This window comes from Sparus aurata, chromosome 11 (genome assembly GCF_900880675.1).
Source record: "Sparus aurata chromosome 11, fSpaAur1.1, whole genome shotgun sequence".
Taxonomy (NCBI): Eukaryota; Metazoa; Chordata; class Actinopteri; order Spariformes; family Sparidae; genus Sparus; species Sparus aurata.
The window spans coordinates 12,509,152-12,521,736 of NC_044197.1; positions in this window are offsets into that span (position 1 = coordinate 12,509,152).

The window sequence follows — 12,585 nt, forward strand, 5'->3', positions numbered from 1 at the left end:
TTAGCAATATAAAACAATGTTTTGAAAAAACAGTTGAAAGAAAATGTGTAGATTGGTATAAAATTAATCCCTCTCAGTCATAATTTATGACAAGTGTGGCGGTGTCTTTACCCGCAGAGGCCCTGCACACTGCCTCTTTTTTTTACTATTTTGCTGTGTACAGGACATTTCTGAGCATCAACCTTTGGGCAGAACTGGATAGAAATGAGTAATAACCCTAACCCCAACAAGCATCCAAGAGGAGCTACAGAGCTGGGTAATGGTGGCACCGACAAATCCAACTCATTCTGCCTTTAGCATACTTTTTTTTTTTTTTGAGTGACCAAGGAGTAACATCAGCTCCAACAACTGTATGCTAGCAGGGCTTAAAGCTGTAAAGATTGTTCAGCTGAAACTTAAACTTTTGCTTTAACTGAATGCTTCAAAATAATTTCTCATGTATGAAATGTCTCAACAATATCACTGGACCACAAACAGTTTGACACATATAAGCCTTTGGAACCTGAATTTAGGCCATGTTGTGTGAGAAAGAAGCCACTGAGACCTCAAAAGAAATGGTAAAGAATTGAAATATACAGGCTGGTGTCTTTGTACATATGATAACTCAGACATTTAACATTAGAATGACTGATTCTAAACAGTGCGTTCCCTTCCTGGGTGTAAAGAAAAACATGTCATTGTCTCTTCTACTGTCTCTATCTTTATTTTACCTACATTTTTTGCATCTTCTTCATTTTCATTGCCTTTCTGTGTTTTTACTCTTGCTTATCTCTTTGTAAATTACACCTATTTTCCTTCAGCTCTTCCATTTGACCAAGATTGCTTGCAGTGTGATTTTGCATTTCACCGTCTGGATCTGTCTTTTTTACCTATCCTCTCAGCATCCATCCTCAGTTTGCTCACCCCTTCCTCTTCTTTTGTGGCCATGTAAAATCTCCTTATCTTCATCATACATCTTTTTTTGAGATGGCCTCTTTTTTTTTTTTTTTTTTACAGTTCTTCCTTTTCTTGTGATGTAGTACCTCTCAGTTTTGGTACAGCGATACAGTGTTCTTCTTAATCCCTTGTCAGGATCTTTGACCTCACCTCGTCTCTCAGCATACATCCTCTGTTTGCTCCTTCCTCATCTATAGTGGCTATGTTGACTCTCCTCATTTTCATCCTTAATTTCTCTAAAAGCTGACTTTGGGTTTTCCCCATTACGCACATTTTTTGTTATAGCTCTTCCTTTTCTGAAGGTTATGTAGCACTTATCCCTATCTGCCACAGTGCTCCCCTCAGTCTCCTCTCCCCCCTGAACATACTCTCCATCTCATCACAGGGGTTTTTGTTTGTCTCTCCCTCTCGCTTGTCACGTTTTTTTGAATCAGACGGGGCGAACGTCTCTTACAGGATCTTTTACCTCTACCTCTGTTTCCCCTTCTCTCTCAGCATTCTTCCTCTGTGTACTCATACCTTTGCGTCTATATCGGCTATGTTAGGTCTCATATCAACAGCACAGTTGTCCTCATCTTTCTCTTTCACTTGCTCTGTCATCCCTTTCTGAGTCAGACAGGAATAACACATCTTTCTGGTCCTCCTCATCTTCTCTCTCTGACAACAGTTCATCTGTGTCAGTATTTTGTAGCTGAGGGACAGACAGACAGACTAAAAGAAAGATGGCTGACTGACATATATAAAGAACCCTCGACAAACACTCGAAACTGCTTCTGTGATCATTCAATAGGTCTCTCCTGTAGCACGTATCACTATGATGACGCACACACACACACACACACACACACACACACACACACACACACACACACACACTGAACACATTACCAGCCAATGCTGTCATGGCTTGTAATCAAATAAGTTCTCTAACTCGCCCACACAATGTGCTGCTTCCATAATGTCATCCTCGCAGATATACTTAAGAACAACTGGACGATATCCAGTGAGAATGACAAGTCACAAGCTGGTGATAACATTTACATTTACATTAAGTTCCAGCTACTGTGGCACATACAAGGGGACGGCTGTGGCTCAGGGGTAGAGCCAGTGTTTTGTTACTGGAAGGTCACTGGTTCGATTCCCCTGGTCTGCATCTCGAAGCGTCCTTGGGCAAGATACCCCAAACTTCTGCTGATGTGATGGTTGGCACATGGCATGGCAGCCACCGTCATCAGTGTATGAATAAATGTAAGTTGCTTTGGAGAAAAGCGTCTGCTAGATACCCTAAAAAAAAAAAAAAAAGTAATTCATGCACGAAACAGAATGATTTCATATTAAAAGTAGGCCTATGTCATAGATAGATGCTTTTATCTGTTAAAAGAATCTTCTCATTTCACAGCAGACGCCATTATCCCCCTAAACTGGAGATCCTGAGATGTTTGATTGACAGCTCAGTTGAGCTGATCGGACTTCTGTACCCATCCTAGAACCTACAACAGCCAATGCGTTTTGCTCTTTGAATAGGCTGTTTTTGCAACTGAACAGTTAATTTTTTTAAAAATGTTTTAATATGCATAAAGTTACCTTGATAAAGAACTAAAAATAAGTCTTTGCTCCTGTTACTTTAAAGCAGGGGTATTATGAGGTCACAAACTGGCATCTTTTTTGCCAAACTGAGGTCCAAACTTGGACCATTTAAGACCACTTGATGTGGACCTATTGCGTTTTCCAGCTAACAGGGGGTTACAGTTCATCTGCAGGCTTATGTTTGCAATGAATAAAAATATGTTGAGAAAAAATTAGAAATAATTCAGTGTGTTCAAGCACCTATAGATTAATGCCAGAGGCATTTACAGAGTTTTACTTGCAAGAAAAAAAAAATCATCCTAGAACCTTTCAAAAGGGCCCAAAACCATGTCTGTCCTACTAATGGTTCAAAAACAGCTGTGTATTTACTTTAGGCTAGAGTGCATTATATAGCTATTAACATAATATATTACACACATGAAGACATCCTTACAATATGTTAGACACATGTATCAACCACCTATCAACATGTATAAATCACTCACAACTGGGATTAAAATTGTTTATAATAAGTATGAAAATGATAAGTAACGAAAATCTTAACACGAGGTCCACAGTAAATTTCTTCTGGACTTTGCTTGTCGCCATCATCAGTGGAGGAAGTTTGCAGTATGCAGTGTAAAAAAATAATAACTTATGAATAAACACGAGCAATGAATATAACTAATATAATACCAATAATTCATAAATATAATGGATAAACACTACATGCTCTCTCTTATTAGACATGAAGACATATTCTATAAAACTACAATTGTGTTTTAATATCAATAATCCATTTCATGTCAAGGGGTTTGAAGAAACACTTGCTCACAACTACATTACAGGGTTGTATCAGATGTGCATAGAAAGCATCAATTAAGAACTTATTCCTTGTGGATCACATGTGATGCTGATTGCAACTGTCAACTTTCTTCACGCTGTGTATAACATCAGCTGGCTGAGCTGTGCTGAAAGTCAGGCAACCATGTTAACTGCAGTTGTTGTGGTAAACCCTGAGAGGGCAGTCTTTACCCATTAAGTCAACTCAGACTTTTTTCCCCCTGCAGCCTCACCCACACTGAGCTCGCCTCATTCTCAGTTGCATCCTTAAGATCTTTTTACTGCAGATGCTCAACAAGTCTGGAGCAGAGAGTCTTTTCTGTATCAAATATTAAAGAATAAAATATTTATACATCTACAGGAAAAATAAGGCATGGATGGTAATGGAGGGAAGACTGTAACAATGGATGCTGTCATTTAATGCACTTTTTACATCAATAAGCTCTCTTCTTCATATGGCACTCACACACTTTATCGTTACAGGGCCAGCACAGGGTCTTCCCCTGCTGGATGCTGCGTATCATTGCCACTAGAGCTCTATCAGAGCTCTCTCTTCATTCCAGGAGGATTTTCATTATTCAAGCCATTACAGTTTTCATTATGTGCCCCTTTGTATTTTCCTAAACACCTGCACCGGGCTTCAGAGGAAGGCAGACAGATTACCTCTAATGTTGCTTTCAGAAATTCATTAAACAAGACCTGCTGTAGGTGTGTTTTGGCCAGGTTTGAAATCCAGGCTGCACTGCAATGTTAAAAACCCCAGACCGAGGCCGTGAGGGTAAACAGGCCAGAGCGAGAGGAAATACCGTGAGCTGAGGGAACATGGGCGTGTTGTGTTCTTCCTTTCCTCTCTTCCTGTTTGATATGTTTCTGAGTAACCAAGAAATTTCATCCTGTGAAGTTATACTCACAGGTCCATGCACAGCAGTGCCACCACACACTCCTGCAAAAGAGTTAGCAACATGTGGCCCGAAGGCGCTCATCTGTTCCTGCTTTACTCTGAACTTTGCTTCACTGAATCACTTGATTGAGGCCAAAATTGTTCTGGATATTGAGTAATTGAAGATTAGTAGATAACAGGAAAATCACTCATCCCTTAGAGGAAAATGATCACTGCACTCCCCCCCTCCCTTCCTCTCCTCTCCTTTCCCTGCCTGAGGACGTACCTTACAAGATAAGAGCAATAAATTGGCAATTTGAACAGATTTTCATGGGTATGAGAGCAGAACCCACAAATCGTGTTTATAAAGATTAATGCTGGAGATATTTTGTGCCTTTTACTTTCAGATCATTTGGTAACAATAGAAAAGAGAAACACAACACGAAGTGGCAAATAGCACCTATAAATAATGCAAATAGGGTAAATGAAACACACGCAGTGTAGTATGAGGTACAGAGACTTGCATACATTCAATACAGCAACCCTTTAAACTTGTTAATTAAAACAAATACTACAATTTATACACAAAATCACTGTAAACTGAGGAATAAATGCCAGCGGGATCGCCATGAAAGTCTTTGAGATGTTCAAATCCCAGGTGCACATTTAGCCTTCGAAGCGCTTCACGTGGAAGATGAATTGTTCCAATGAGATATTATTCATCATCAAAGAGCACTTTTGCAAGGACGTGGCCTTTGCTAGGCGATGAAGGGAGCGGTACAATTACGCTGTAATGAAATCCATTTGCTCTGTTACATGTTTACTATGAAGCCACGAGTCTCAGGTGTACTGGAACAGATCGCATCACAGAACATTTCCTTGGCTCAGCGATTTGTTTCACCTTCTGCTCTTCATTGTCAGCAGCCACAGAAACCGTAGAATTAGCCCTCTGTCCATTACTTGCTGACCAGATCTGCTTGTTTTTTTTTTCCATTGATGGGAATCTTATTTCCAACATCCTGCAACAAATTTCCGGAGGCTTGCAACACAAGGTATCAGTAACATACAACACAGCTACAAATCATCTGCAGGTGAAACTTGAGACGGACCTTTGCCCTTAGTATATTCTGCCCAATAACATATTAATAAGGCATAACCAGGGCCTGGGTAATGCACCAGCTGGGTTGGAGAGCAGCTCCACCATGCTGAAATAATAAAGAGATGGGCGGTTGACTTTGACTCCAATGCCTGCGAGCACGGCATTCATTATTAACATTCTTTCTTATCAGATGTATTGATCAGCGTATCATGATCTGTAGCTATGTTGAGGCGAAGCAGAAGTTCCACATGTTGGAAACTAATCCTTTTTGCATCCTTGCTGAAAGATCAGAAGGATGAGAGCACTCTCATGTCTTTCGCGTCTGCATGTTAAATATATAGCCTTTAGCTTAGCATAGTATAATGACGAAACAGGGGAAGAGCTAGTCTGGCTCAGTCAAATTGTAATTAAAACCACCTACTAGTGCCTCTTAAACTCACTAAGGAACATCTTGTATAATGATTGTTTAAACTGTTCCAAAACGAATATGTAAAAACACGTTTTATGAGGGGGTTATGTGCCTGAGGACTCACATACAAAACCACCAAGGCAGGCAGGTGTAGGCTAAAGAAACAAAAAGCAAGCTTTATTAAAGTAAGCTGTGATCCCAAGAACAAACCTGGCAGACAGCAAAAACGGAAGAAGCAGGCGGGAGCGAATCTGAGAACTAGTGAAGTACAAATATACAAAAACTAAATAAAGTACAAACCAATGGAGCGGTGGGAGCATAAGACAGGAGTCGCAGGACGTGGGGACAAACGGACAAATTAATCGTCTATGTAAGAAGCTGTGCAGTGCATTCCGTTAGCCGATCGCTGTGTTTCGCTCCTCACTCGCATGAAGTTGAAATCTTGCTTCTCAAGGTGGGTCGGGCTGGAACAATGTCCCTGGAGACTCCTCAGCAGCTATAAATGGCTTGGCTTATTTTCTCGCCTAAAATGTCTTCAGAAACACATTCGGCTGATCTATTTCTGAAATGTAAGTGAACGTTTCAAAACAAAATTCCATGCTGGTTCGGTTTGAAATCCCAGAGCAGCGGGCCCCCAATCTTGTTTGTCTAATCTGGTGCAGCCAGTGAGTGAAACGTGACAGTTATGTGACTGTTTCTCAGCGTCGGGCAGTTGCTGGCCGAACACTCCTGGAAGTTACTGGTCCCAATCGAGAAAAAGTCAGACAAATAACCCCACTTTTCTCTAATGATTAAACAAATGAGGTACAACATGCTAATCAGTGAGCTAAAGAGGTGCCGGTAAGTGGATTTTGGTATAAGACGGAACCAGTTCTTTCACCCTGCAGTATTTATGCTAAGCTAACTGGCTGGTGCCTCCGGTTAAGCTATGTATTTAGTGCTAATATATGAGAGTTGTATCATTCTTCTAATCTAATTCTCAACAAGAACCAAAGGATACTGAAAGACAACACCCACAGTGGTATTTGCTGCTGTACCACCAGACTACAGAGAAGCTTCTCCCTTCAGGCTGTGAGGCTCCTAAATTCATCCTCCGCACTCCACTATTTAAAATGATTTGTTTTAGCATAAAACGACTCGTTCTACAACCTTGGTGTGTTGGACTATTTTTACTATTGCTTTCAGACCAAAACCATAATGGACAAAAGTGTATATAAAGTTGTTTTTTTGTTCCTCAAGGTAATGTTTTTTTAAAATAGTTTTTATTCTCAGTTAATAATATATATATATTAATTTTCTTGAGTTTAATTATATTGGACACTCTGCACTGCAGCTCTCAGGTTTATCTGCCCACACTCAAAAGCAAAACACACAAACTTGACTAATTATGTGCATCGGAGTGTATGAGAATCGAACATAGCAAGAAAGTATGTTTATAGTTTATGAAGTGGAAGCCGAAAATGAAAGCTCATAAAAGTCATTGACTTTATGCATTAAACTTTTTTTGCGAGCGCAACAGTCTTTAATCTTTTCACTAAAATTGCCCTGCGAGGGAAACTTAACCGGCTACAGACGCTTTACGACTGTTGCGCCTTCGGCTTAAAGGATATTGGAAAAGTGATTTGTGGGGAGCCTCTAGCAGACCTTAAAAACACATAATCTAAAAGATTTGTAGCCATGGCCAGGGAACATGGGAAATGCCAGGTCACTGCATGCAACATGCGGAATGATAGGCAACAAATAACAGAGCTGTGTCTCTTCACGGCCAACAGGTAGTCTCAGCTTTGCTTCCACAGAATGCACAATTTCCTCACACTGTGTTTTATGACTTTCCCATTGCCTTATTTTGAATACCAGCAGCTGACTTTCTATTTCTCCAGGTCTGCCCTGTTTATTTTGGAGAGCTTATTTCACCCCAGAGCCCCGGACAACGGGTCAGCTGCCACAGCGGAGGTGGAGAGGCATCATGGAAAGAACCGACTGGCCCTGAAATATTTATGGTTCTTTAGTGTTGTGATTGTATGAGTTTTGACAGCGAAGGCACATCACTGTGACCCTTCCCCCAAACAAAAGGCCTGATGTGTTGCTATGTGTTGTGGCTTGGAGAGATGAGACAAAGTGTATGTTTTTTTCTCCGAGCTTTGCTTTTACCCCCTCTCCCCTCTCTGTGTATAAAAGATGTCTCAGGATATTTTCGTATCGATCGGCATCCCTTTCAGCATGTTGTTTTTTCTTGGCTTCTTTTATTCTTTTCCGCTATTTTTCCTCCAATGTTATTTTTCTTCAAATCTCTTCGCGGCTAAGTGTGCTCGCCCTCTCTCCTCTCGCTGCCTCCTCCTCCCACTCAATATCCCCTCTCATTTCCTCCACCTTGTCATCTCTGCACCACATTCATAATGACAGATTGATGGCTGCTTCTGCATCACCTCTCCATAATAATGAAGCCACCTCGATTGGTCCTGACTAATTTACAGCTCGTCTGTTTACGCGCCGACTGTAAATTATGTCATATTTAGACTGTTTAAATCTCGGTAGTAATCAGGACTTAAATGCATTTTCCCAGTATTAATTATACCGTCATCTGTATTGCAGCAGACCTGTGCACAGACAGTGAAAAATGGAACAGGCTGCACAAACACGCGTTAGTGTAAAATGGAGTTAGCTTGTTTCACCCACGGGAGACGAACAAACACCCATCAATTATGAAAGCGGACTTGTTGTTGTGCACTCATTCAAAAACCAAACACTGCTTTGTTATTCAAAGCTTTTTTACTCTCCTCCTCACATGTGGCGCAGAGAAGAGGAAGAATTCAAAATTGAATTCTCTGCCTTGATGTTTTGTCTGAGTTTCACGTCGGGGACTAAAGGTCACTCTCCGTGTTTTCATTTGATCCAGCTTTTCACTGTAAAAGCCTCCCAAGGCGCTCTCGAGTTTGTTTATTTTTGATAACTTCATCACACGCTTATTATTCCTGGTCTTATCTACTGTACAACTTTAATTATAATCAACATTTCATAACTCATAGCTGCAGAATGAAGACAGGAGAACTCAGTGCCTCAATCGAGCCAACTTCTTCACAACACTTATATCCCTTTTAAATATCAGAGATCTGTATGTCAGACCGTGATGATGATCACTTATAACCTTTTTAAAGGTGCACGATACAAGTTTTTAACGGGCCTATAAATACACACACACACACACACACACACACACACAGAGCTCTTGATATATTTAAGATGTGCCTTAAAGCCAAATGTTTATATTTGTATTTAACCATCAGAGCAAAATATTATTGTATGCTGAGTTGTGAGGCTAACTAAAGTGCACCTTTACTAAACAGAAAATGTACAGTTAATTACACTTTATTTAATTGTTATTTAACCATCAACAAACAATGAAATGCTTTATGAACCATTTGTGGGAGTCGTTAATGAATCGATCGAAGTGAGTAGTCGTGCAGCATGTATTAAAAAGCTTTGTGGTGAATCATGTTTTTTTTTTTTTTTTTTTTTTTTTTATCAATATTTTTATTAAACTTTTCACTTTTACAAGTAAAAGATGTCTACACAGTATGGTTCATGAAAATAAAAAGCAAAACAAACAAGTAGACAAGACAAACATATCAAAACACAAGAACACAAGAACACCAGCTCAGATCCATATAAATAATACTTGAATATACAGTAATAATGTACAGTATGAGCAGTCAAGAAAATCCCTGCAGCATGATGTTGGAGACATCAGGCTCCACATAGTTCAAATAGGGCTCCCACACTTTACAGAATTGGTCTGTTTTTGAATGTAATAGTGGTGAATCATGTTGTTGACATCATATTGTCTTTATTATTGTGTGAGCAATGTGATCGCTGCGAGTGCATTGGCGGTGACACTCACAGCACACATGTTCTCATAGGATGATTGAACTCACAGTATTTTTCGGATCTCAGCGAGTTTGACAGCAGACAGTATAGACAAGGTAAAGTCGGCCTGATCTCAGCCCCTCCTCCTCATTGTTTCCTGAAGTTACTGCAAATGTGGGCCCTTTTCTGCAACTACAAAAACAGGATGAAAACTGAGCTTGATGAAAACAGTGTTGCCATGGTGACTCACAATTATGAGATAAACAGTTGAAACGATCAGATTTATGTCATAATTATTTAAAATCTCAAATCAAATACATCTTGTTTACACAGCCAAAGATCAAATTGCGTCAGTGGGCTCATAATTTGGACTTATTATCTAATAATAACGACGAACATTGGATTTAGTGTTATTCCTTTCTTTTTAAACTGGTGGGTTTCCATAGCTACACCATTTTTTTAACATCTCTAATGGCTTATAAACATCAGTTGCAATGTAACAATAAACAGTTGCTTAGTAAATGGTTTATAACGTGTATTTGTTTGCTAACATGCAATAATGAAGCTATACATTTATGATTTATTCATGATGGTTATCATAAAGTGTTATCCTTGTTGCACCCAGGCAGGATGGACCCGGGTTATTTATCTGATTCCTCATCCTGTGTCATTTTCTCTCTCTTCCTCATCACCTGTCTTCGTGGTTTGGTTTTCCACTTCGTTTTGCCTCCAGAACAACCAAACATCTCTTCAACACCGCACCCGCGGCTGACTTGCAGACCACAGATCCATTTATTATGTTGCTTTTGTCTCCGTTTCAAATAAAATTATTGTTCGGGTTAAATGTTTCCTCTTTGTCTAGCTCACTGAGCCTGAGCTGTGATGGTACATGTTTTTAAAAAGTCATAAATAACCCACTGTTTTAGCTCAGGTTTACTGCAAATGAACATCGTAAACTTGTGATCTTCATCACTCCAAGAAAAAGTACAAATCACTTGCATTGGCATTGCCATCCCAAATCGATTTGTTCCCCCTTTAAACGCTTATGGGTTTTGTTAATATGAATGAATTGGTCATGGTCTTACAGCCTGAGATGTGACACCACTTATTAAATGGCCGAGCTCCATTTTCGCTAAATTGAGTCGTCAGATTGACTGCCGAGCCTGTGAAGTAACTGGGTCTGATCACATGAACCCTGCATGCCGCCTGTGAGTCTTTGTTCGCAGCTTGGTGAACCATGTGATTACTTTGGTGGGATGGAAAATGGTCACGCTGGAGACTGAGGCATCTTTATTTTGCAGTCATATTTCCGCTGATTTGGAAGTTAGAGGACAAACGCTCTCGCTGTGAAGAGTTCACCCGACTAACAAACAGACACACACCATTGTACCTCGGGGGGAGGGGGACGGCTACTGTGCCCTTCCCCTTTTCCCCATGCTGTTCAAAGATTAAAAGGTGCATCCTCCATCAAAGGTTGCGGTTCTCTCGCTAAGCTTTCTCGCTTTCTCTTGGCAGCTCTTCGTGCTTTTTTATCTGGCTCAGGTCTACTGCCTGCGTGCTCTGACAGACCGAGTGGGATGAAAGGAAACAGATGAACAAAACAAATATTTATTTATTTATTGTCAGCGAGCAAACTTTGACAGGAGATGACATGGCATAAGTTCTTTTGTTGAACATGGCTCAAAGTTTTCTGTGTCCTTAATCATTTCTATGCAAAGTAGCTGGAAACAGAATAATAAAGCTAATCTGGGGATTTAGAGAATAACTTTTGAGGTGCTGTTTAATATCACAATAGAGTGCTGTGAGCAGTACGAGTTGTTGTGGAAGTCCTCTCTTCCTGCATTTATTCACTTGGTTCGACCAAAATCTTTTACCTATTTTCGGCTCTTGTTGGAGGACAAATTAAGAAAAAGCAGCAACACAATCGTGTAAAAACTGCATCTAAATTTTACTTGAGAAAAGGTGGGGAGGGGGGGCAGAGTGACTGAGACAGAGACACCGTTAAGCCTATTACAAGACACTTTACCATCAACATTGTTTTAAAGCTGTTGTTTTAAGTCAATAGAATATTAACAATTAGTTACATTTACCTGTCAGAAGACCAAAACAATGAGCCGAAAAGCTGAAAGACTTCAAACTACAGAGAGGAGGACAATGAGCAATATTGATTCCTGCTGCTTGAAGTATAAAGAGATGATTACTGTAGCTTTACTTCCTGTACACATTACATTTCCTTTGGCTTATTCTTTATATAATTGGAAAGATTTGAGAAATGATTCCACAGCGTTATTTTGGACTTTTTTGGACATTACTTATTGCATCTACTTTTAGAACCTTTACTAAGTTGCATTCTATGTCCCCTTACCAAAGAGTCAACATTAGTCTCTGCCTGCTACTTTTTTAGGAGGGGCATTAATGAGAGTAACAGAGCCGAGTAACATGAGGAGTATTGTCATGAACTCTGTGAAGTTGAAGCTGGGTGCACACTGATTAAAAGAAGATTAATGACGACTAAATGAAGACTGATTGTAGCCCAGGTATGTCCAACTGCCAGAAGGACTTACATATTCCTTCCAGCTTATAACCACTGATGTATCAACAGGTGAGCATCATTTTAATGGTTGTAGCAGGTAGAGGTGGCAAATAACATTATTTTATATAAGCTGATCAAATGTTTGTTTGTAAGATATTTTGCAAAGCAAAGTAACAGAACATGGTACTTCCATAAAAACAATTTAGCCTCATTTTGAAGGTAGAAACAACGCGTCCGTGCTCTTATAAATGAAAAGTTTAATTCACAATCAATAAAACAGATCCTTGCTCCAGTTCAAACACTTTGGGTTTTGCCAATATGGCCTAATTGGCCTCGTGTGAAAAGTACCTAATGGTAGCTAAAGATTATTATTAGAATAGAACAGAGACAGAGTTTGACTCAGTTTATTACTCTTCTCACACATTTCACGGTGCGTATTGATTTGCTCTCTTGTC